This window comes from Mobula birostris, chromosome 3, assembly GCF_030028105.1.
Source record: "Mobula birostris isolate sMobBir1 chromosome 3, sMobBir1.hap1, whole genome shotgun sequence".
NCBI lineage: Eukaryota > Metazoa > Chordata > Chondrichthyes > Myliobatiformes > Myliobatidae > Mobula > Mobula birostris.
Window position 1 is genome coordinate 133,770,403 of NC_092372.1, and position 25,697 is coordinate 133,796,099.

Sequence of the window (25,697 nt, forward strand, 5' to 3'; positions counted from 1 at the left end):
GTGCTGCCACAAAACAACAATTTTCACAACTTACGTCAATGATAATGAAACTGGTTTTGATTTTGACATCAACTTTGTAAATCATCAGAGGTTCTAGTATGTTTTTACAATGTGGCAACAAAACTCATTATACAGCATCCAGGTTGAGAACAACTTCCATAATAGAATCATGGAAACGTAGGAAAACCTACAGCGCGATACAGGCCCTTCAGCCCACAAAGCTGTACCGAACATGTCCTTACCTTAGAAATTACCCATAGCTCTCAATTTTTCTGAGCTCCATATACCTGTCCAGGAATCTTTTAAAAGACCCTATCGTATCCATCCCCGCCAACGTCGCCGACAGCCCATTGCACGCACTCACCACTCTCTGCGTAAAAAACTTATCCCTGTCATCTCCTCTGTAACCTACCTCCAAGCACCTTAAAACTGTGCCCTCTCATGCTAGCAGTTCAGCCCTGGGGAAAAGTCTCTGACTATCCACACGATCAATGCCTCTCATTATCTTGTACACCTCTATCAGGTTACCTCTCATCCTCCGTCACTCCAACGATAAAAGGCAGAGTTTACTCAACCTATTCTAAGGCATGTTCTCCTATCCAGGCAACATCCTTGTAAATCTCCTCTGCACCCTTTCTATAGTTTCCATATCCTTCCTGCAGTGAGGTGACCAGAACTGAGCACAGTACTCCAAGTGGGGTCTGATCAGGGTCCTATATAGCTGCAACATTACCTCTAAGCTCCTAAACTCAATTCCACAATTGATGAAAGCCAATGTACTGTATGCTTTCTTAACCACAGGGTCAACCTGCACAGCAGCTTTGAGTGTCCTATGGACTCGGACCCCAAGATCCCTCTGATCCTCCACACTGCCAAGAGTTTTACCATTAATACTATATTCTGCCATTATATTTGACCTACCAAAATGAACAACCTCACACTTATCTGTGTTGAACTCCATCTGGCACTTCTTAGCCCAATTTTGCATCCTATCAATGTCCCGCTGCAACCTCTGACAGCCCTCTACACTATCCACAACACCTCCAATCTTTGTATCATCAGCAAACTTACTAACCCATCCCTCCACTTCTCCATCCAGGTCATTTATACAAGTCACGAAGAGTAGAGGTTCCAGAACAGATCCCTGAGGCACATCACTGGTGACCGACCTCCATGCAGATTATGACCCGTCTACAACCACTCTTTGCCTTCTGTGGGCAAGCCAGTACTGGATCCACAAAGCAATGTCCCCTTGGATCCCATGCCTCCTTACTTTCTCAATAATCTTAAATCTTGCTCCTTTTTTTTTGAACAGCTTTCCTAAGTTGTGTCATCTCTTTTACTAAGTGGTGTATTTGCACTCAGTGATCACTCTGTTCTGGACTCACACCTTCCAAGTGATAACTTATTGAGTCACAGAAGACCCTTCTGCCCAACAAGTCCTTGCCATCATTTCTACTAATCCAATAACAGTCGCGTTTTGTTCTCCCAGCAGCTCCCCCAAGATACCACCACAATGTACAGCGGCCATTAACCCACCAATGGACAAACCTTTGGGATGTGGAAGGGATCCCTTGCTGTCGTGGCGAGAATGTGTAAACTTCACACAAACAGTGCCAGTGATCATGACTAAAACTGGATCACTGGAGTATCTCTACTAATAGCACCATCATGCCTCTTGTTCATTTTATTTTCCTTCCACAGTATAGATTTGACAATGTTAGACTCTCAAGCTCTGTCTTTTGAATAAGCTAATTATACCACAAAGCAAACAGCTTTAGCAGATGTGAGTTCTGAGAAAATACTTGATTACCAAAAGGTATCACGGGTGATTTCAACTTCAAGAAGAAACAGCTGAAACTTAAAGAAAAACAAAATAAATATTAATACTGCATACCTTATGGATGATACACAGAAGACAGACAATGGTCTGATGTCTGAAATCAAAATTAGATTATAATAGTACAAATACTTGTACTATCATTTGCTTCCATATATTGTAATTGAAATTACATTTGAAATATTATTTCATTGGTTGTGAGGCACTCTAGTAATGAAAAGTTCCATATAAAAGTTAGTTTTCGTAATACTTCTTTCATTTATTTATTTAAATTGCAATTTCTGCAGCATGTATAACTAATGCCCGCTATACCACCGGCGTTTAGGGCAGCATTGAAGGTCCTTCATCTCTGGTGCTGTTCAGGGCTTCCTTCACCATGTCATTAGTTCAGCTTTCACTTCTGTCAGTCATACGATTTCCAGATGGAGACTCAGGATTACAGTCGTACTCAACTGTAGAAGGGCTCTTCATTGCTCTTTGCATAACAATTTTGTCTGACCAGTCAGGGTCTGTAGCCTGAGCTGAACCACCCCCCCTGCCCCCCCAACCTGAAGGACTGGTGGACCACTATTAGTCTGGCCTCTACCTTTTCACCTGTTTATCATGGGTGAACCTAACAAGAGCCAAAGCACTAAGCCCTAACTCCAGCCACCTCAGCTCTCCGTGTCATTGAGTCAGCCAAGCCTCCAAACCACGACAAGGCTGTGGTCCTCCTGAAGGTTCTGCACCGTGTCCAGTGACATAATTATAAAACAAATCTATACTAGGATAAAATGTATTTAAATGCTGGAAAACATATGAGGAGAGCAAATTATTTAAAAATTGGACAGAGGCTAAACACAGTGGGAAAATTAGGATAACCTGAGTAATTTATGTAAGCTGCTTCTGATCAGTTAGAAAGGACACACATTAGAAAGGAGTCATCATGGTCCTGCTGCAACTCCAAACGGTCAACAAAAGAGTGTTTTCAGATTCCCAACCATTAACGGTCAGAGATAGAGATGGAAAGCCCAGAAAACTCACAGAGATAGATATAACTTTTTCCTTATTTTTTTTATTTTCAAGATTTCCAATCCTTACTGGCCTTGCCAATGGCATGGTAAGATTAGATGAGATTAGACTAGATTCAACTTTATTGTCATTGTGCCGAGTACAGATACAAAGCCAATGAAATGCAGTTAGCATCTGACCAGAAATGCAAAGAATAGCGTTATTTACAAAATAACTGCAAATAAAAGGTAAGTGCTACAGCACACAAATATAAAAGTACTGAGACAGGACAATATGGGTGCAATACTGCTTAGCGCTGTGATGTGAGGTTCAGCAGGGTCACAGCCTCAGGGAAGAAGCTCTTCCTGTGCCTGCTGGTGTGGGAGTAGAGGCTCCTGTAGCGCCTACCGGATGGGAGGAGAGTAACAAGTCCATGGTTAGGTTGAGATGCATCCTTGATAATGCTTTTTGCCCTGCCCAGGCAGTGTTTATGGTAGATGTTCTCAATGGTGGGCAATTGGGTCTCGATAATCTGCTGGGCAGTTTTCACCACACAATGGAGTTCTTTGCAGTCTGATACGGGACAATTGCCATACCACACTGAGATGCAGTTGGTGAGTATGCTCTCAGTGGTACGGTGGTAAAAGTCCGTTAGTATCCTGGGACAGAGGTGAGCTTTCTTGATGCTCTGCAAGAAATAAAGGCGCTGTTGAGCCTTTTTGATCAGGATGGAGGAGTTCAGGGACCAGGTGAGATCCTCGGAAATGTGGACACCAAGGAATTTGAAACTTGATACACACTCCACTACTGCTCCGTTGATGTAGATGAATACTACTTCTTCAAAAGTTTTAGTACACGTGTTAAAGGGGCCCTCACAATGCTGGTAGGCAGGTAACTCCAGTACTTAGACTCAAGTAATGAAAGAGTGGCAACGCATTTCTAAGTCATGTGATGCATGACTCATTTGGGAATCTATGAGTGATTTTGAATTACTTCACTAGGCAAGAATATATTCTTTGGCCTAAATAATATGTTTAGACACCTTAGCCCTTCTTTTTATCCAAATTTAGAGTGGATGAGGCTTACGAAAGCCTGAAAGCAAGGACAGCTTCCGTCAGGCTGTTATAAGAAAAGTGGATGGACTTCTTGTAAGATCAAATTGTCACTTGACCTCAATAAATCATCATGGCCTTGCACCCTGCTGTCTGCTTTGCTCTTTCTCTGTAGTTGTAACACTTTATCATGCATTATGTTACTACTTTTCTCCTGTTCTAGTGTGATGAACTGATCTGTATGGATGACATCCAAAACAAAGTGTTTGTGTTTATAAAAAAACTAATTCATCTGGTCACATGGTGGAAAACCAGTTATACTACTTTAAAACACAGAATATATTAAACCAAGTAATAGCTTTAATGGACACATCTTTGGAATGAAAATTGAAACAATTTTGAAATTGCAGTCTGTGTTATGTAAAATGCTTTTAAAAATTGGACTCTTCAAATCAATAACACAAATCAATAAAATGGTCTCTTCAAATCAATAATACTAAAAATATTTTCTTTTCCAATGGAAGCTATACTGAGTGGCTATTTTATTACGTGCTCCTGAACACCTGCTCATTAATGCACATATCTAATCAGCCAATCATATGGCAGCATGCAGACATGGTCAAGATGTTCAGTTGTTCAGACCAAACATCAGAATGGGGAAGACATGTGATTTAAGTGACTTTGACTGTGCAAGGATTGTTGGTGCCAGACAGGGTGGTTTGAGTATCACAGAAACTGCTGATCTTCAGAGATTTTCACATACAAAAGTCTCCAGAATTTACAGAGAATGGTGCAAAAACAAAAAAGAACATCCAGTGAGTGGCAGCTCCCTGGCTGAAAACGCTTTGCTAATGAGAGTGTTCAGAGGAGAAAGGCCAGACTGGTTCAAGCTGCCAGGAAGGTGACAGTAACTCAAGTAACTACTTGTTACAACAATGGTGTGGAGAAGAGCATCTCTGACTGCACAACATGTTAAATCTCAAAGCGGATGGACTACTGCAGCAGAAAACCATATACATACACTCAGTGGCCACTCTGTTAGAAACAATAGATACCTAATAATGTCGCCACTGGGTGTATATTGATTATTATTTTAATGTCAGTAATTCAGTTGGCATAATTTATAATTTTATATTGTCTCCAGTATGTAGTGTGTTTCTTTGTTTGAAACATGAACCTGCAAATGTGCTAACATTAGATTGATATATCAAAATGGTAAACAATTTACTTACGGCCCTTATTTACTGAGGTTCACTAAAAATATTGTAATGATCGTACTTACATTATATTGAGCTGTTAGCACCATTAATTAGCTGAATTAGCAAAAAAGGAGAAAAGTGATAAAAACCAGCAGTCAACATACTTGGCTAAATTTTAAAATATTTTAATATTTTGCAAAAGATTAATGAGGAGAATGGAATTCTGTTTCTATGTTATGGATCTCAACTTCTAGATAGGAGTAGGTTTAGTTTTAATGATAGTACCACTGATTTCCTGATCATGGAGTCTTTCAAATCTGTTAATTTGCTCTGGGAATATTTTCATTGTTCCATTATTGGGGGCCAAGGTAGCATAGTGGTTAGCATGACACTATTACAGCTTGGGTCATCGGAGTTCAGGGTTCAAATCCAGCACCGAATGAGAGGAATCTCTAAATATCGTCCCTGTGGAATGCGTGGATTTTCTCCATGTGCTTGGGGTTCCTCCCACAATCCAAAGACTGGTTAGCTGGTCATTGCAAATTGCTCCGTGATTAGGTTAGGGTTAAGTCAGGTTTGTCGGGGTTGCTGGGGCAGTGTGGTTCAAAGAAATTCAAGGGTCTACTTCATGCTGTATCGCTAAGTAAATTTTAAAAAATCCGACATATACCAAGCATCTAAAGTAAAATTGTAACGCTTCAAAAAACAGTCATAAATAGGATGGTGTGCAATAAAACAAATAATACTCACTAAATACAGAATGGATCTTTTGTTTAGTATTTCGTAAAACTAAACTTAAATGGTAGCATTTCTTTACTAAGGACTCAAAATGCTGAAATCGCTAAATATGAACCAGAAATCGCCTGAGAAATTAACTGATTTGTTCCTCCTCTTAAATAAAAAGAGAAAACAAAGATAATCACAGATCTTACTAACAACTTGCCAATTATTAACAGCAGTGTAGCAATGATAATTCAGTTAGCTAGAGGGAGCAAAATACCTTTAACTACTCTTTATTCTTATGGTCCCTGGCTGAATGTGAAGGGACCTCCATCTTCTCAAGAATGATTAATACAATCTTTTTTTTGAAAGGCAGAGCAGTGCCTTAGTAACATTATTTTGATCATCCATTTTGATCGGGTTTACATTAATTCTTCATGTGTTAATAATTAAACAGGAACAGGCCTGGCAAACATGAAAAAAGCATGTTTTTAAGTATGTGTGATCTGCTTTCTATTATTCCAAAAACACATGTTTTATCTCTATTTACCTTTCTTTTCCCTTTCTGTAAATATTTTAGTTTCAGAATTTTCAACAAGAAAAATCAGCTAAGAGAAAGCTACAGAGAATCATTCCAGCTGAGGCAGAAACCATATGGAAAAGGGAAATGGGAAGGTATAATCTGGACATTGTAAAGCACATGATCCACAAAGTATTGTGTACATTTGAATTTGAAATCATGGATCTTGTTCATACAATCTGCAATGAGTGACTTGCAAACCCAAATACATTTTCATATTTATAACCACATGGAAAGTCCTTTTCTGACTCCCTCCAATGGGCAGTGGCAGGCGTGGGTCAAATTCAGCGATGAGCCAAGAACCCTGGGCTGAGTAAAGCATGCAGCACTTACCTTTCATGATATTTCTGCTCAGGGACTCTTTTTCCTAAGTTTCAGGTCATGGAACATAAAACAGAACAGCACTGGACAGGTCATACAGCTCCTGATGTTGTAATGAGTTTGATGACAATTTATATGAAATATTATCCTCTTGTGCATCATCCATATTCCTCCAATCCTTTTATATTCATGCATATATCTAAAGGCCTCAAGCTCTACCCAACTGTCTACTTCTACTATTACTCCTAGTAACATAGTCCATGCACCAGCCACTCTGTGTAAAAAAATATGCCCCTCACATTAGCTTTAAATTTCCAAACCTAATCACACCTAACTTACAGAAATCAAACTTTAAACAAATTTTCCAATAGATTTTTAAAACATTTTTCAAGGTCATAGCAGTATGTGACTAGTTACAGTATACAGGTATATGCCATTGATTTAAATATTATTCGGGTGATTATTCAATGAAATGAAAGAAATATAATATATATATAGAATAATATGATAACAGAAAGATTCTGACTGTCTATTCCATCTCTGCATTTCAGAATGTTAATCATCACTATCAGGTCTTCTCTCAGTCTCCAGCACTCTAGGGAAAACAACCCAAGTTTGTTCAAACTATCCTTATTACTCAAATCCTCTAATCCAGGCAGCCACCTCTTCTGCACACTCACCACTCTAATGGGATGAGCAGGTCTGACTAATGTTTCATATAGCTGCAACATGACTTCCTCACTCTCATACTCAACACCACTACCAATGAAGCAAAGCATGCCATACGACTTCTTTTTTCTATCATTGTATCAAACTCTACTGTCACTTTCAGTGAACTAGAGATCTGGATCCCAAGTTGTTCAGTGATGGGATGTTGTTACTAACCTGTACTGATTAAGGTCTGCCAATGTGGAAGTCAAGAATCCGGCTGCAAAGTATAGAGGCACAGACCTTGAAGCTTATTGATAAATTTGTAGATACTAGAGTTAAATGCCAAATTTTAGGCTATCAACAGCAGCCCCATGTAGAGCGAGTGAAATAGCATCTGCTGTTGATCTGTTGTGGGAAAAGGCAAATTGAGGGGGATCTAGTTTATTTCTGAGGTTGGAGTTGCCATAACCAACCTTCTGAAGCACTTCTGAAGAATGGCCCTATTAGGAACATAATATGTTACAGATCATTTTACCACTGTATATAAGTATCTAGTATATATAAATGCCTTATATTGTATTTGTATGAATTAAATCTCTTTATAATAGAAGGTTAAATCTGTGGCTTCTTTGGAAAACAAGGCCAATCACATTGTATGAAAAAAGTATAAATGAGGGTAAATCAAAGTGTTTTTACAGCAAATATACAGTACTCTCTGTTGAGTGAGTAAAGATGCTTCACAGTAATTTTTAAAACATTTCTGTTATTGTACATTTAGAAAATTTCAAAGATACATACCAGACAGCACTTCAGAAATTGGCACTTGCTCAGTTTTGATAAATAACATAAGTACTGCATATGTGATGCGCTCTTTCAACAAGACAGAATCATGTACACAGAACAGCCACACTACGTATTTTTAGTTGTAATAGATTTGGTGAGTTCAATGCATTGTTTTAAGAAATGACTTGTTCACTGCATCTGCTGTGTTTCTCATAAAGTGATTCTCCCTTGCCTAAATTCCTCTATGTAGGCATATCACCAGTACCCATGCACAATGCATGTAAGATCTTTGGATAATCTCACAATAGCTCATGAACTTGAAAATTACTTAAATTTCAATATTCTGGGGCTCTGCCTTGGTTAAATTTTAACAGTGTGTGGGGTAGCTCACTTCTGCAAATTTGCTGGGTGATTTGGTTACAAATAAAATGTAGCACCTAGTTTGCTACCATTTACAATACACAAAATCCTTTTTTCCATTTATGCACTGTGGGAACTGGTCATTTTCAGAAGGCACATACAAATTTGGCAACTGAATGCTGCAGATGGACATTCTAGATGGAGAAAAACAATAATGATGTTATCTTACAGAGAGAAAGTCTAATTTCATTGTATTTTATATCAATTATAATTTAGCATTGGGGAAAATCCTGCTTGCATGTCGGCTATTTAAATAACATAGTTCCAGGAGAAATATATTAATGAAATCGGGTTGTTCTGTATGTACCTTGTTTCAGAGCAGTGAGGTAGAAACTCACACTGCATGTGAATTCTGTGTGTTACAATACTGTCAATGGTATTCAAAAGAGTATTGCATTGGAATAGGGAGAACAAAAATCCCACTGAGAAATGAGTAGAATTATTTCCTGTAGGGTGCTACGTCAGCCAAAAATATGTGCAAAATTGCAGAATTGCACTCGCTCTGGGTAAATCCATTTTCAACAACATATTACAGATCTCTTGTTCTCAAAGTTTTTAAGGAATTTATGGCCCAGTGGCTCTATACTGACTTTGATTTTCAAATATATTTTCTTTCTGAATTTTATCCTTTTCTGTAACTATTCCTGTGCAGATTGGTTCTAATTCATGGCTGCGATTAGTTCCCAGCTAATTATGCAGCAGACCTAATGGGCAGCTCTTTAGGATGATCACGGCCTAGAGGCTGCCACGGTAGTGTGGTGGTTAGTACTACGCTATTACAGTTTGGGGCATCCGGAGTCTGGAATTCAATTACAGCACTGGTCTGTAAGGAGTCTCTGTACGTCCTCTGCATGGAATGCATGAGTTTTCCCCGGATGCTCCCACAGTCCAAAGACATAGTGGGTAGGTTAATTGGTCATTGTAAATTGCCCCGTGATTAGGTTAGTGTTAACAGGGGTTGCAGGTTGCAGGTTTATGGAAGACTTACTAGGTCTGAGCATTTGACAAGAAAGATATTGGGCTATTTGTGTCACCCACCAAATATATATTCACATTCTTTTACATGTTTGTTAAACTAAAAAACCTGAATCATGTGCATAAACTGGTTAGCAGCAGTACGGGTGTGTTTAATGCTCCAGCTAACGATTTGAAATTAATAATTACTACTTGTTGCAACCACATATTTAAATTAAACAACTTTGAAATTTGGTTTTAAATTTGCATTTAATTGATTCTCCATGTTGTGTCACACAAGCATTGTAGAAATATTTTATTCTCATTCTCTCCAGAGGCAAAGTACAAAATTCTGGGATTTCATGACCAAAAGTAACTTTACACCAAAAATTGAAACTGCACTATAAAATGCCTCCAAACTTTCCCTTATCTTCACCCTAATTCCATGAGCATAATGACCCTTATTTTATATCTTGGTCTTCACAAACAGTTATTGAATATGTACCATACAGCTGACTGTATATTATGAGACTACTTTATGTGGTAGTAACACATCATTGCATGCGCTATTAGGGGTGTATTGATCTGAACGTGTGTTCAGTTCGGTTTCAGTCAGTAAGGAACCTTGTTAACTTAGCTCCTGTCTCCAGCGTTCTTATTTATAGCTTTGTTGTGTAACCCGGCCACATACACAACAAATTGGCGATGAGGTTAATGAACCTATGTTGTATTGGAACGTTGTTTTAATTGATAATGACACTCGGAAGAAGAGCGCAAGGTACGAGCTAAGGCAGAGCGAGGCCGCGAGTCCAAAAGGAAATGGAAGCACAGCCGCAGGTCAGGAACGTCGGGAGACCAAGAGACACAGTCGGAGCCGCAGCACGTCCAGCTGAGACCACAGCCGGCGCTGACCCCAGGGACTCAGGGTCTGCCTACCCCAGAAGGGAGATAAAAAGAAGCCACACACTCGTGATGGAGTGCACTTGTGGCGCTAACAGAAAGGACACGTGAGTCAAAAAGGAAAATAAGGAGAGAATGGGGCTTAATTAACACAACAAAGACGGCGATGATAGGAACCATTACAGCATTTGATGGTGGCATTTAAGACTGGGCAACTTACATTGAAAGAGTGGCATCATATTGTGAGGCTAATGGTGTTAGTGTTATGGTGTTAATGGTGAGGTTAGTGTTGGTGCACGGCCAAGTGGTTAAGGCGTCGCTCTAGTGATCTGAAGGTCAGCGTGTTGTGTCCTTGAGCAAGGCACTTAACCACACATTGCTCTGTGCCAAGCTGTATCGACCGTAGTACCACCTATTGGTGGCAGGGAGAGGGGAGACTTGCGGCATGGGCAACTGCCAGTCTTCCATATAACATTGCCCAAGAAACTTCCTGAGGCGCAAATCCATGGTCTCACGAGACTAACGGATGCCTAAAACGGTGTTAATGATGAGAAGAAAGCCAGCGTCTTACTTAGTATTATGGGAGTAAAAACATACGGGCTGCTGAAAAGCCCCTGAAAAGCCAGCTGACAAAATGTTCAAGCATATAGTAGACACCCTCCAACAGCATTTAAACCCCAAAGGTTTTAATTCCATAAATGGAATCAGAACAAAAATGAAAGCATTTCTGAATACAGTGCTGAATTGTGCAAATTATCAGAACATTGTCAATTTGGAGCTGGTCTATCAGATGCATTGAGGAACAGGTTAGTGTGTGGCATGCACTGTGAAACCACACAGAAGAAGCTCCTGGGTGAAAAAGACCTTACATTCAATAAAGCGCTAAACATCTCAATATCAACAGAAACAGTGGCACGGGGTGCTTCCGAGATACAACAAAATTCTCTGGAAGATGCGACAAATAAAATGAAGGAAGGAAATGTTACTGTTGTGGGAACAGGTCATATGACTCTGACGATCATTGGTTTAAAGATAAAGAATGCAGAAATTGTGGCAAACAGGTCCACTTTGGCGGAGTGTGCAGAAAAAGGACAAACTACGGAGAAACAAGAAACCCCAGAAAGGAAAATACAACGATGTGCACAAAATGAAAGAAAGCAATTCTGATGAAAACAACTCAGACAAAAGTGAATTGTCTTGTCTGCAACTTCACAGCATGAGAGGGATAGATGATTGAAGAGTAATATGGATCACTCCACAAGTGGCAGGCGTGAGACTGAAAATGGAGTTGGACACAGTCTCAGCTTTAACAGTGATCTCTGTACAGGACTACAAATGACTGTTTTCTCACATACATCTGAAATGAACTAAACTACTGCTAAAGACTTACACAGGACAGAAAATGCACCCCAAAGATAAAATTAAAGTGACAGTGACCTATGAACACAAAACACAGCAGCTGAACCTTTATGTACTGGAAAATGGATGGACCACTGTTTCTGGGACGTGAATGGCTCAGGAAAATTCAGTTGGATTGGCACACTACCAAGGCACTAGATGTGTCAGCAAAGGAGGGCAGCAAGGCTACACCTGAGAGACTGTCACAAATACTTGCTGACTCTGAGGAAGTGTTCATGAAAGGAACAGGAATACTTCAGGGCAAGAAGGCAAAGATTGAAATTGAGGAAAATGCATGTCAAAAATTTCAAGCCAGACCAGTGCCATATGCAATCCGTCCTACAGTAGGGGCACAGCAGATAAATCTGGAGCAGACTGAGGTCCTGTCAAAGGTGGATTGGAGTGAATGGGCCACACTTATTATTCCATTGATGAAGAAAACCTCCAGCACAAAACCAGGAAAACCAAGCAAGGTGCGCATATGTGGTGACTTTAAAGTGACTGTTAACCCAGTTCTCTGCACAGTACAGTATCCTCTACCTCGTATTGAGGGCATCCTTGCTTCCCTGTCAGGAGGGGATCATTTCACAAAAATCGATTTGCCCCAGGCTTACCTCCAAATGGAAATCGATAAAGCATCCAAGAAATACCTGACAATAAATACACACAAAGGACTTTACCAGTACAACAGGTTGGTGTCTGTGGATAGCATCAGCGCCTGCAATCTGGCAAAGGGCAATGGACCAGGTCCTGCAGGGAGTTCCAGAGACTCAGTGTTACCTGGATGACATCTTTGTCACCGGCAAAGATGACGACGAACATCTTTCTAACCTAAAACAAGTGCTCACCAGGTTAGGAGAATATGGGCTCAGAGCTAATTGACAGAAATGTGAGTTTTTCAAAGAGGAAATCTCATACTGTGGGCATGTGATCCACAAGGATGGCTTACACATGTCTCAAGACAAGATAGAAGCGGTGCTTAAGGCACCACCATCTGAAAATGTGTCTCAACTGAGAGCATATCTTGGTCTAGTGGACTACCATCACAAGTTCTTGCCTAACCTATCCACAATCCTACACCCACTAAATGCATTATTACAGACAGGGACACAATGGAAGTGGACTGAGAGCTGTGAAAAAGCGTTTCAAGAAACTAAAAGACTCATAACTTGCGCACTTTGACCCCTCCTTACCTATCCGACTAGCTTGTGATGCCTCGCCCCATGGGATAGGAGCTGTGTTATCGCACAAGTTTCCAGATGGCTCCGAAAGACCAATAGCCTTTGCCTCAAGAATGCTTACTTCAGCTGAACACTACTACACACAGACTGACAGAGAGTCTTTAAGCCTCGTGTGGAGATCAAGAAATTCAGTCACTACTTGTATGGCCAAAAGTATACTCTGTTGACTGACCATCAGCTTCTCGTGTCAATCTTCAATCCAAGAAAAAGCGTTCCAGTGATGACAGCACAAAGGAGGCGCAATGGTCCCTTTTCTTAGGAGGTCACACGTATGACATCGAACACAAGGGGACCAAGCAACATAGCAACGCAGATGGTTTGTCACGTTTACCACTGCCCACTTCCAAGGCAACTACGCAAATGGATTCAGCAGAGGTCTTTCACACAATAGTTGAACAATTACCAGTGACAAACAGCCTCGTTGAAAGGGAAACACGCAAATGTATGACATCATGGTGAAGGGATGGCCAGCGTGGGATAACACATTGTTTCCAGCCTTCTCAGCGAAGAAGGAGCAGTTGTCAGTGTGTTGGGGAGCACTAACGTGTGGTTCACGAGTAGTGATTCCTTCCAAGCTACGCACCAGAGCGCTGGAGGAACTGCATAAGGGGCACCTGGGTACCGTTGTTACGTACCCCATAACTGGGTTGCCAAACCAGCAGAAATGGACCACTTAGTTGGAGTCTGGATTACTGGAACTAAGAAAGTTTTATTAAAGAAATAAGTAACACAGTACTCTAATAGTAAGGATATGAATGCAACAGGTTAGCAATGATAAAGCACACACGTACATAGATCTAGGATAATAGGAATCAATCAAGCTCTATCGCAGTCCAGGGGTAAAATGATCAGTCTCAAGTGACACAGAGTTCAGTTCAGCTGAGTACAGTTTGCAGTAATCGCTGTTGTGCTGTTGGAGAGAGAGAGAGCGAATGCAAATTTCGATTTAACAGACCTTTTATGTTCCCCGCAGTTGGCTTTCGGGCGAGCCCTTTTACTGTCTTCGGAGGTCACCAATTGTGATCCCTCTGTTCCGGACACGATCGTTCTTCCGCAGTGAACCCGGCACCCAGGCAAGGGCGGACACACACACCAGGTTCCCGCGGATCGTACCTTTTTCACCCTGTGCGTCAATGGTCTGTCCTGCGACCAGACCTCCAAGCACTCACCAACTTGTGGGGGGGCACACCGTACTTCCAGGGTCTCATTATCTCGTGATCTCATGGTGTCTGTCGTGCCTTAGCGAACCTGTTCCTTTTATCCCCCTGCTGGGGTATCGCCTGTCCATCAAACTTCGAACAGTTCAGGTTCAAAGCAACCGGTCTGTCAATACTCAGAACTGTGTCTCTTTTCGTTAATCTCTCTCCTCTCTCATTAACATTTTGAATGCTTCTCCCTTTGTCTCTCTTATCTCTCTCATCAGCATCAATCTTCTGATAACTTGGTTTTTCGTCAAACCGTGAAGATGAAAAATCTTGCCTGTGCCTATGTGTGGTGGCCAGGAATCGATAAACAGATTGAGGACTTGACCAAGAACTGCTCTGGATGTCAAAAGATTCAGAACACACCACCACAAGCCCCTCTGCATTCATGGGAGTGGCCCTCATCACCATGGCAATGAGTGCACATTGACTTTGCTGGACCATTCATGGACTCTATCTTTTTAATCGCTGTTGATGTACAGTCCAAATGGTCAGAGGTCATCAAATGAAAACAACCACGTCGGAAAAGACCATTACAGTTCTGAGGACCATGTTCGCCAGGAATGGCATACCAGAACAAACCTGCACAGACAATGGATGACAATTTGTCTCTGAAGAATTCCAAAGTTTTGTGAAGAACAATGGAATCAAACACTTTACATCTACCCCTTACCATCCATCCACAAATGGCCTGGCAGAAAGATATGTGCAGACATTCAAGAAAGCCATCAAGGCAATGGACAGTGAAAATCGACCACTGCAACACAAGATAGACAACTTCCTCCTTGCCTATCGTAATGCAGTACACGCAACCACTAATCAGACCCCAGCGATGATGTTTCTGAACAGGAACCTGAGGTCCCACATGATGTAGAAAACAGACAGTTCAAACACTTGAATGCTAAGCCAACACGGAGCTTCAGTGTGGGACAGTCAGTTCTTGCACATGATTACCGGACTGGAAAGTGGCAACCGGGTATAATTTCTGCCATAGACGGGCCACTGATGTATAGAGTACAGGTGGGAGAGAATGTATGGAGATGTCATGTGGATCAAATCCTGGGTTCTCAGGTGAAAAACACAACAACACCTTGCCCAGACTCCCATGACATAGAAGCACGGCATGTGGATCAAATCCTGAATGCTCAGGTGAAAAACACAACACCTTATCTTGACTCCCCAGACATAGAAGCAAACGCTACTGATTTGACCACATCAACCTCATCCACAGATAAGCCTGTTATCAGTGCTGAGGACCCACCTGATGTACCTGTGAAGATTAATTCCCGAAAACAAATGTTTCAGGGCAGACGTTACCTGGAGAGGCAGAGAAGACAACCCGAAAGACTTGAGTTATAAATATTGTAATTATTATTATTACGTTACTTTGTTTTAAAATTATTAAGTTGCTAAGTAAATAATTGGTAGGTGTTTCTATGTTAAGGGTACACATATTTGTTTAGCATAGTGCCCCAGAAACAAAAAACAGTTAATACACTATTAAAGTAAAAGGAGAGGAGTGTACCATATAGCCTACTGTATATTATGGGACTACTTTATGTTGTTGTAACACGTCGTTGCATACACTATTAGGCGTGTATTGATCTGTACGTATGTGTTCAGTTCAGTTTCAGTCAGTAAAGAACCCTGTTAACTTAGCTCCTGTCTCCACCGTTCCTATTTATAGCTTTGTTGTGTAACCTGGTCACATACACAACAAAGTATATATGAAAAAAGTATCTCACTATTGATTACAGGGATCATATTGTTACTGTTGTGATAGATAGGAGCCATAGAATATGAGGGAACCTTGTCAATGCAAAACACAAATCTTATAATGTGAGTAAGGAATCACTGTCCAGGCACCTTATTAGATTGCTAAATGAGAGCAACTTACTGCAAAGTAATTGCAGAAATCCACGGAATTCCCTGGTTACAGATCACCTGACTTACAGAAATCTAACTTTCCACAAATTTGCCCATACATTTTAAAAATATTTTTAAATATCATAGCAATATATGACTATCTACAGTATACAGGTATGTACAATTAGTTTAAATATTATCAGTGTGATTATTTAATGAAATGAAAGAAATATAATGTATATATCTGGAGACTTTATTAAGCACTAATGAGGCCTCAGTTGGAGTATTATGAACAGTTTTGTGTCCCTTATTTTAGAAATGATGAGTTGAAACTGGAGAGGGTTTAAAGGAGGTTAATGAAAATGATTCTACGATTGAATGGCTTGTCATATGAAGAATATTTGATAGCACTGGGCCTGTATTCACTGGAATTCAGAAGAATGAGGCATAACCTAATTGAAACCTATTGAATAGTAAAAGGGCTTGATCGAGCGGATGTGGAAAGGTTGTTTCCTATGGTGAGAGTCTAAGACCAGAGGACACAGCCTCAGAATATAGGGGCGTCCTTTTAGAATGGAGATGAGGAAGAATTTCTTTAGCCAGAGAGTGGTGTATCTGTGGAATTCGTTGGCACAGGCAGCTGTGGAGGACAAGTCTCTATGTATATTTAAGGCAGAGGTTGATAGATCCTTGATTGGTCAAGGCAGTGGTCCCCAACCTCCGGGCCACGAAGCATGCAGTGGTGCAGTGGTAGCCGGGACGCACCCAACACACCTTTAAGAAAAAAGCCAAAATAAACAAGCTAATTAATTAGGTGCCGCCCAGCATGTAAATGTCGCCCCAGATCAGAGGTGATTGCTGATTTCCCTTGCTCTACGCTACCCGCCTGTCATCTAAGAAGCGATCTGTCATCTGACATCTAATAGCGAATCTGTCATCTAAGTGAATTGTTACCAGCAGTAAGTCACGGACTCTAAACCAAGAACAACATGGCCTGCGTGAAAAAGCGCAAAGTCGACCAGGAAAACTGTCAGTTCAAATCTGACTGGACTGATCAGTTTTGTTTTATTTTACCGGACCATGCCAATGCAAACTGACATGCTTAATATGCATGCAATCTGTAGCTGTCTGCAAATCAGAAAATCTAAAGCGGCATTTCAACACTCTGCACGCTGCCAGTTTTAATGCCAACTACCCCGAAAATCAGATCAACGCAAACAAAAAATTGCAAATATGATAACATCATACAAGCACTCTGTTTCTACTATCTGTAAGTCAACATCTGCACAAGAGAGAGCAACAGCTGCATCATTGCATGTGTCATGGAATCTTGCCAAAGCTAAGAAGCTATTCACTGATGCCGAGTTGATTAAAACATGTGTAATTGATATGGTTAGCAAAGTTTTAATTCATAATGAAAAAACCAAGAAAACGGTTGTGGAGCTATTAAAGACTGTCACAGCAACAAGAAGAGTAGAAGTTTTAGCGGAAGAGTGTTTTTCCAATTCTGTTGCCACAACAGAATACAGGCCCGACATCAGAAGGATTGCCTCATCCCGTCTCTGTCACTTCTCTCACTGATTGTTGAGTGAATCAATTTATTTTTGTCCATTTGTCAATCTTATTGTGGTGTAATATTATTACAACAACAATAATACTGATAATTTCACTTATAGCTATACTTCATACTTCAAATGCTACATAGCTTAATTAAAAAGGACAAATAGATTAAATCAGAGAACAGAAAGAGTGGAAAAGGCAGTACTACTAAAACTCTTTGTGTGGAAGAGAAGTGGTGAAGACTACCATGTTTGTGTGTGTGTGTGTGTGTGTGTGTGTGTGTGTGTGAGTGTGTGTGTGTGTGTGTGTGTGTTTGTGTGTATTTTAAGTCCTAGATGAGTTCTCAATGTGACAGCTGACAGTTGTGATAGCTAGAGTCATAATTAAATGGTTGGTTTTGTTTCAAGAGTGCATTTTTTTTCTTGTGTGACCCACAACACAGGCTTTGAGAATCCCAGGCCTAAATTATTACTACTACTACTACTACTACTACTACTACTAATAGTAATAATAATAATAATAATAATGGTAATAGCAGCAACAACAACATCTGCCCATAAAACAACTTACTGGCACAATGGGAAAAAAAGCCCTGGACGCTTTGGCCCTTGGCTTGGCATGCTTGGCATAATTCAGCCTTTGTGGAAAACTACTTGGAGAACCCTGGCTTAGGGCATGTGTTAGCACATGGAATTAAGAGCTTGTAGCCATCAGTGAGTCGTGGATGCAGAAGGGGCAGGACTAGCAGCTGAAGGTTCCAGGGCTCCGTTGTTTTAGATGTGATAGAGTGGGAAGGATTAAAGGTTGCATTACTAGTCAAGGAAAAAGTCATGGTAGTGCTCAGTCAGGACAGAATGGAGAGCTCATCTAGTGAGGTTTTATAAGTGAAACTGAGGAATATGAAAGGTATGACTACGTTAATGGAATTATATTACAGACCACCCAACAGTCCGTGGATTTAAAGGAGCAAATTTGTAAAGAGATCACAGACTGTTGCAAGAAACATAAGATTGTTATGTACTTAAGAAGGAAATCAGGAGGGCTAAAAGAAGGCGTGATGTTGCTCTAGCAGGAAAAGTGAAGGAGACTCTTAAGAGTTTCTATAGATATATTATGAGCAAAAGAATACAAGGGACAAAATCGGTCCTCTGGAATATCAGATACATCGATGCATGGAGACAATAGAGATGGAGGAGATCTCAGATGGGTTTTTTACATTTGTATTCATTCAGTAGATGGACGCAAAGTCTATAGAAGTGAGGCAAAGCAGCAGTGAGGTTATGGACCATATTCAGATTACAGAGGAGGTGATTGCTGTATTAAAACAAATTCTTCTTCTTAAGTCCATCCACCTACTGGGGCATAGAGTGTTGACAGTAGCTTACGAGATTCCTCTGTCTCGGGCCAGCCTTTCCCAGTTTTCCCAGGTGTAGCCAATTTACGAAGACCTTCCTCTCCCAGGGATGAAGACTTTGCAGCTTCTGCTGGCATTTCTGTAGCAGTGTATTTTTACAGGATGGGGTTGCTGTCCCTGTGGCCAAACCTTCTCCTTTTGCAGCTGGGCTTGGGATCTTCCAGGCAGTTTTGAGGTAAATTAGGGTCGATAGAGCCCCAGGGCTTGACAAGGTGTTCCCCTGAACACTGTGGGAGGCTGGGACTCTGGGAGAGATATTGAAAATGACTTTAGTCATGGGTGATGTGCTGGAGGATTGGAGAATAGCTAATATTATTCCATTGTTTGAGAAAGGTTAGAAACATAGAAACATAAAAAACCTTTGACCTACAGAGCTCTGTTGAACATGTCCTTACCTTAGAAATTACCTAGGCTTACCCATAGCCCTCTATTTCTCTAAGCTCCATGTACCTATCCAGGAGCCTTTTAAAGGACCCGATTGTATCTGCCTCCACCACTGTAGCCGGCAGCCCATTCCACGCACTCACCACTCTCTGCATAAAAAACTTATCCCTGACATCTCCTCTGTACCTACTTCCAAGCAGCTTAAAACTGTGCCCTCTCATATTAGCCACTTCAGCCCTGGGAAAACGCTTCTGATTATCCACACGATCAATGCCTCTTATCATCTTATACACCTCTATCAGGTCACCTCTCATTCTCCGTCATGCCAACGAGAAAAGGCAAGGCTTGCTCAAACTATTCTCGTAAGGCATGCTCTTCAATCCAAGCAACATCGTTGTGAATCTCCTCTGCACTATTTCCATAGTTTCCACATTCTTCCTGTAGTGTGGTGACCAGAAATGAGCACAGTACTCCAGAGTCCTATACAACTGTAACATTACCTCTCAGCTCTCGAACTCAATCCCATGGTTGACGAATGCCAATGCACTGTATGCCTTCTTAACCACACAGTCAACCTGGGCAGCAGCTTTGAGTGTCCTATGGACACAGACCTCAAGATCCCTCTGATCCTCCACACTGTCAAGAGTCTTACCACTAATACTGTATTCTACCATCATATTTGAACCACCAAAATGAACCACCTCACATTTATCTGGTTGAACTCCATCTGCCACCTCTCAGCCCAGTTTTGCACCCAGTTGTGCACATTCATAATTCCTTGAAAGTGGTGACACATGTTCATAGGGTCATAAGGAAAGCTTTTTGCATATTGGTCTTCATAAGCTAAATTAATGAGTACAGGAGTTGGGTGTTATGTTAAAGTTGTATAAAATATTTGAGAGGTCTAACTTGGAGTATTGTGTGCAGCTTTGGTCACCTACCTACTGGAAAGATATCAATTGAAAGAGTGCAGGGAAAATTTATGAGGATTTTGCCAGGACTTGAGAACCTGAATTACAGGGAAAAGTGAATAGTTTAGAACTTCATTTCCTGAAGTGTAGAAAAATGAGAGGGGATTTGATAGAGGTACACAAAATTATGAGGGGTATAGAAGGGGCAAATGCAAGCAGGTTTTTTCCACTAAAGTTGTGTGAGGTGAGAACTAAAAGTCATGGGTTAAGTTTGAACGCTGAAATGTTTAAGGGGAACATGAGGGGGAACTTCTTCACTCAGACGGTGGTGTGAGTGTGGAACAAGCTGCCAGTGGAAGTGGTGGATGTGAGTTTGATTTCAACATTTAAGTGAAGTTTGGATACATGGATGGGAGGACTACAGTCCAGTTGAAGATCAATGGAACTAGGCAGATTAATAGCTTGGCAGAGATTAGATGGGCCAAAGGGCCTTTGACTGTGCTTTTCTGTTCTATGACTCTATGACTCGAAATCTTATGTAACCCAGGGACTGCTCATACTGAACTGATAATGTTTGATGACACCATGAACTCTGTCACTTATAGATTAGATTAGATTAGATTCAACGTAATTGTCATTGTGCTGAGTACAGATACAAAGCCAATGAAATGCAGTTAGCTTCTGACCAGAAATGCAAAGAATAGTGTTATTTACAAGATAACTGTGAATAAAAAGTAAGTGCTACAACACACAAATATAAAAGTACTGAGACAGTACAATATGGGTGCAATACTGCTTAGCGCTGTGATGTGAGGTTCAGCAGGGTCACAGCCTCAAGGAAGAAGTTCTTCCTGTGCCTGCTGGTGCGGGAGTGGAGGCCCCTGTAGCACCTACTGGATGGGAGGAGAATAAAAAGTCCATGGTTAGGGTGAGATACATCCTTGATGATGCTTTTTGCCCTGCCCAGGCAGTGTTTATGGTAGATGTTCTCAATGGTGGGCAATTGGGTGCCAATAATCCGCTGGGCAGTTTTCACCACACACTGGAGTGCTTTGTGGTCTGATACGGGACAATTGCCATACCACTCTGAGATGCAGTTGGTGAGTATGCTCTCAATGGTACAGCGGTAAAAGTCCGTCAGTATCCTGGGACAGGGGTCAACTTTCTTGATGCTCTGCAGGAAATAAAGGCGCTGTTACGCCTTTTTGATCAGGATGGAGGAGTTCAGGGACCAGGTGAGATCCTCGGAAATGTGGACACCAAGGAATTTGAAGCTTGATACACACTCCACTACAGCTCTGTTGATGTAAATAATGGGGACGTGAATGTGGCTCCTAGCATGTCTGAAGTCCACAATGATCTCCTTGGTCTTCTGGGTGTTAAGGGCCAGGTTGTTGTTGGCACACCACGCGGCCAGGTGCTGGACCTCGTCATCCCCTCTGATCAGGCCAACCAGCGTGGTGTCGTCTGCGAACTTGATTATGGAGTTAGAACCACGTACAGGAACGCAGTCACAGGTGAAATGGGAGTACAGAAGAGGGCTCAGCACACAGCCTTGAGACACGGCGGTGTTCAGGGTGAGGGTGGAGAAGGAGAGGTTGTCTAACTTAACTGATTGTGGTCTGTTAGTCAGAAAGTCCAAGGTCCAATTGCAGAGGGATGAGCTGATACCCAGCTGGTGAAGTTTGGTGATCAGCTTGGAGGGGATCACAGCATTGAATGCTGAACTGAAGTCAATGAACAGCATTCTGACATAAGAGTTGGGGCTGTCCAGGTGGGTCAGGACAGAGTGAAGTGCTGTGGAGATGGCGTCCTCTGTTGACCGGTTGGTGCAATAGGCAAATTGATGGGCGGGGTCCAGGGTAGTGGGCAGAAAGGATTTCAGATGTGATAGAACCAGACTCTCAAAGCACTTTGCAGTGATGGGGGTGAGTGCAACTGGGCGGAAGTCATTCAGGCCCAAGGCAGTGGAATGCTTTGGCACTGGCATGATGGTGGCGATTTTGCCTGGGCCAGGGACGGATACTTTTGCATGCTATCCATGCATAAAATGCTACAATTTCTGAAGCAGAGTGCATCTATGGAATGAAACACAAGGCAAGTATTTCAGGTGAATCTGCAACAAAAACTAGAAGCAGTTAGAAATGCAAAATCATTTTGTTTTAAAGTGCTGAGACAAGGAGCGAATAAAAAATTACAAAGGTGAAAGGGTAAATGTTAATCATCAACAGGTGTTGTTGGAGAAAATAAACAACGTCATTATAATGTTACATTTCTAACCTCAAAAATGAATCCAACACGCTGTGGAGTGCTATTTCTCGAGCTTCTGAACATTTGGTCTGGAGAAATAAAATTTTGACTGACTGCAAACCCAAGAACTGGACTAATATCAACCAATAGTGCAATTGTCCAGCTTGATCTCTCTAGTGTTCAGCAACAAAGGCATTATAGACAATTCAGAACAGCACAAATAAATTTTTCGCAGAGAACAAGAACCGTACAACCCTGGGACAAGCCCTTCAGCCCACAAATACGTGCTGAACTCAATAAACTGTGAATTAGATGTCTAAGAAATCTTAAGCAACACACGTTAAAGTTGCTGGTAAACGCAGCAGGCCAGGCAGCATCTATTGGAAGAGTTTCAGTCAACATTTCAGGCCAAGACCCTTCGTCAGGACTAACTGAAGGAAGAGGTAGTAAGAGATTTGAAAGTGAGAGGGGGAGGGGGAGATCCAATGTGATAGGAGAAGACAGGAGGGGGAGGGATGGAACCAAGAGCTGGACAGGTGATTGGCAAAAGGGATATGAGAGGATCATGGGACAGGAGATCCGGGAAGAAAGACGGGGGGGGGGGGACCCAGAGGATGGGCAAGAGGTATTTTCAGAGGGACAGAGGGAGAAAAAGGAGAGTGAGAGAAAGAATGTGTGCATAAAAATGAGTAACAGATGGGATACGAGGGGAAGGTGGGGCCTTAGCGGAAGTTAGAGAAGTCGATGTTCATGCCATCAGGTTGGAGGCTACCCAGACGGAATATGAGGTGTTGTTCCTCCAACCTGAGTGTGGCTTCATCTTTACAGTAGAGGAGGCCGTGGATGGACATGTCAGAATGGGAATGGGATGTGGAATTAAAATGTGTGGCCACTGGGAGATCCTGCTTTCTCTGGCGGACAGAGTGTAGGTGTTCAGCAAAGCGGTCTCCCAGTCTGCGTCGGGTCTCGCCAATATATAAAAGGCCACATCGGGAGCACCGGACGCAGTATATCACCCCAGCCGACTCACATGTGAAGTGTTGCCTCACCTGGAAGGACTGTCTGGGGCCCTGAATGGTGGTAAGGGAGGAAGTGTAGGGGCATATGTAGCACTTGTTCCGCTAAGAAAACTTATCCCTTTTTGATTACACCATGTCCATATCTCTCCATTCTCTACACAATCATTATGCCTTTCTCAGAGGATTTTAAGCAACATCAAAGTTGCTGGTGAACGCAGCAGGCCAGGCAGCATCTGTAGGAAGAGGTGCAGTCGACGTTTCAGGCCGAGACCCTTCGTCAGGACTAACTGAAGGAAAAGTGAGTAAGGGATTTGAAAGTTGGAGGAGGAGATCCAAAATGATAGGAGAAGACAGGAGGGGAAGGGATGGAGCCAAGAGCTGGACAGGTGATTGGCAAAAGGGGATACGAGAGGATCATGGGACAGGAGGTCCGGGAAGAAAGACAAGGGAGGGGGGGACCCAGAGGATGGGCAAGAGGTATTTTCAGAGGGACAGAGGGAGAAAAAGGAGAGTGAGAGAAAGAATGTGTGCACAAAAATGAGTAACAGATGGGATACGAGGGGGAGGTGGGGCCTTAGCGGAAGTTAGAGAAGTCGATGTTCATGCCATCAGGTTGGAGGCTACCCAGACGGAATATAAGGTGTTGTTCCTCCAACCTGAGTGTGGCTTCATCTTTACAGTAGAGGAGGCCGTGGATGGACATGTCAGAATGGGAATGGGATGTGGAATTAAAATGTGTGGCCTCTGGGAGATCCTGCTTTCTCTGGCGGACAGAGCGTAGATGTTCAGCAAAGCGGTCTCCCAGTCTGCGTCGGGTCTCGCCAATATATAAAAGGCCACATTGGGAGCACCGGACGCAGTATATCACCCCAGTCGACTCACAGGTGAAGTGTTGCCTCATCTGGAAGGACTGTTTGGGGCCCTGAATGGTGGTAAGGGAGGAAGTGTAAGGGCATGTGTAGCACTTGTTCTGCTTACACGGATAAGTGCCAGGAGGGAGATCAGTGGGGAGGGATGGGGGGGACAAATGGACAAGGGAGTTGTGTAGGGAGCGATCCCTGTGGAATGCAGAGGGGGGGGAGGGAAAAATGTGCTTAGTGGTGGGATCCCGTTGGAGGTGGTGGAAGTTACGGAGAATAATATGTTGGACCCGGAGGCTGGTGGGGTGGTAGGTGAGGGCCAGGGGAACCCTATTCCTAGTGGGGTGGCGAGAGGATGGAGTGAGAGCAGATGTACGTGAAATGAACATCGATTTCTCTAACTTCCGCTAAGGCCCCACCTCCCCCTCGTATCCCATCTGTTACTCATTTTTATGCACACATTCTTTCTCTCACTCTCCTTTTTCTCCCTCTGTCCCTCTGAATATACCTCTTGCCCATCCTCTGGGTCCCCTCCTCCCTTGTCTTTCTTCCCGGACCTCCTGTCCCATGATCCTCTCGTATCCCCTTTTGCCAATCACCTGTCCAGCTCTTGGCTCCATCCCTCCCCCTCCTGTCTTCTCCTATCATTTTGGATCTCCCCCTCCCCGTCCAACTTTCAAATCCCTTACTCACTCTTCCTTCAGTTAGTCCTGACGAAGGGTCTCGGCCTGAAACGTCGACTGCACCTCTTCCTACAGATGCTGCCTGGCCTGCTGCGTTCACCAGCAACTTTGATGTGTGTTGCTTGAATTTCCAGCATCTGCAGAATTCCTGTTGTTTTCAGAGGATTTTAACCACCTTGGTTACACTTGCTTCCACTTTCATCCTTGGCAGCTCATTCCAGACACCCAGCGCTCTCTGTGTAAAATATTTGCCACTCACATCTCCCTTGACTTACCCCCTCTCAAATGCATACTTAGTTTTAGACATTTTGACCCTGTGGAAATAGATACCAGCTATCTACTCTATCTATGCCTCTCATAATCTTATAAACTTCTATCAGATCTCCCAGTCAGCCTCCACCGCTCCCAAGAAAACAGCTCAAATTAAAGTAAAAATCTAGTGCTTTCCTGGCATATATGACAAATGAACTTTCAGCCATGTACAGGTCTCAATTATTAC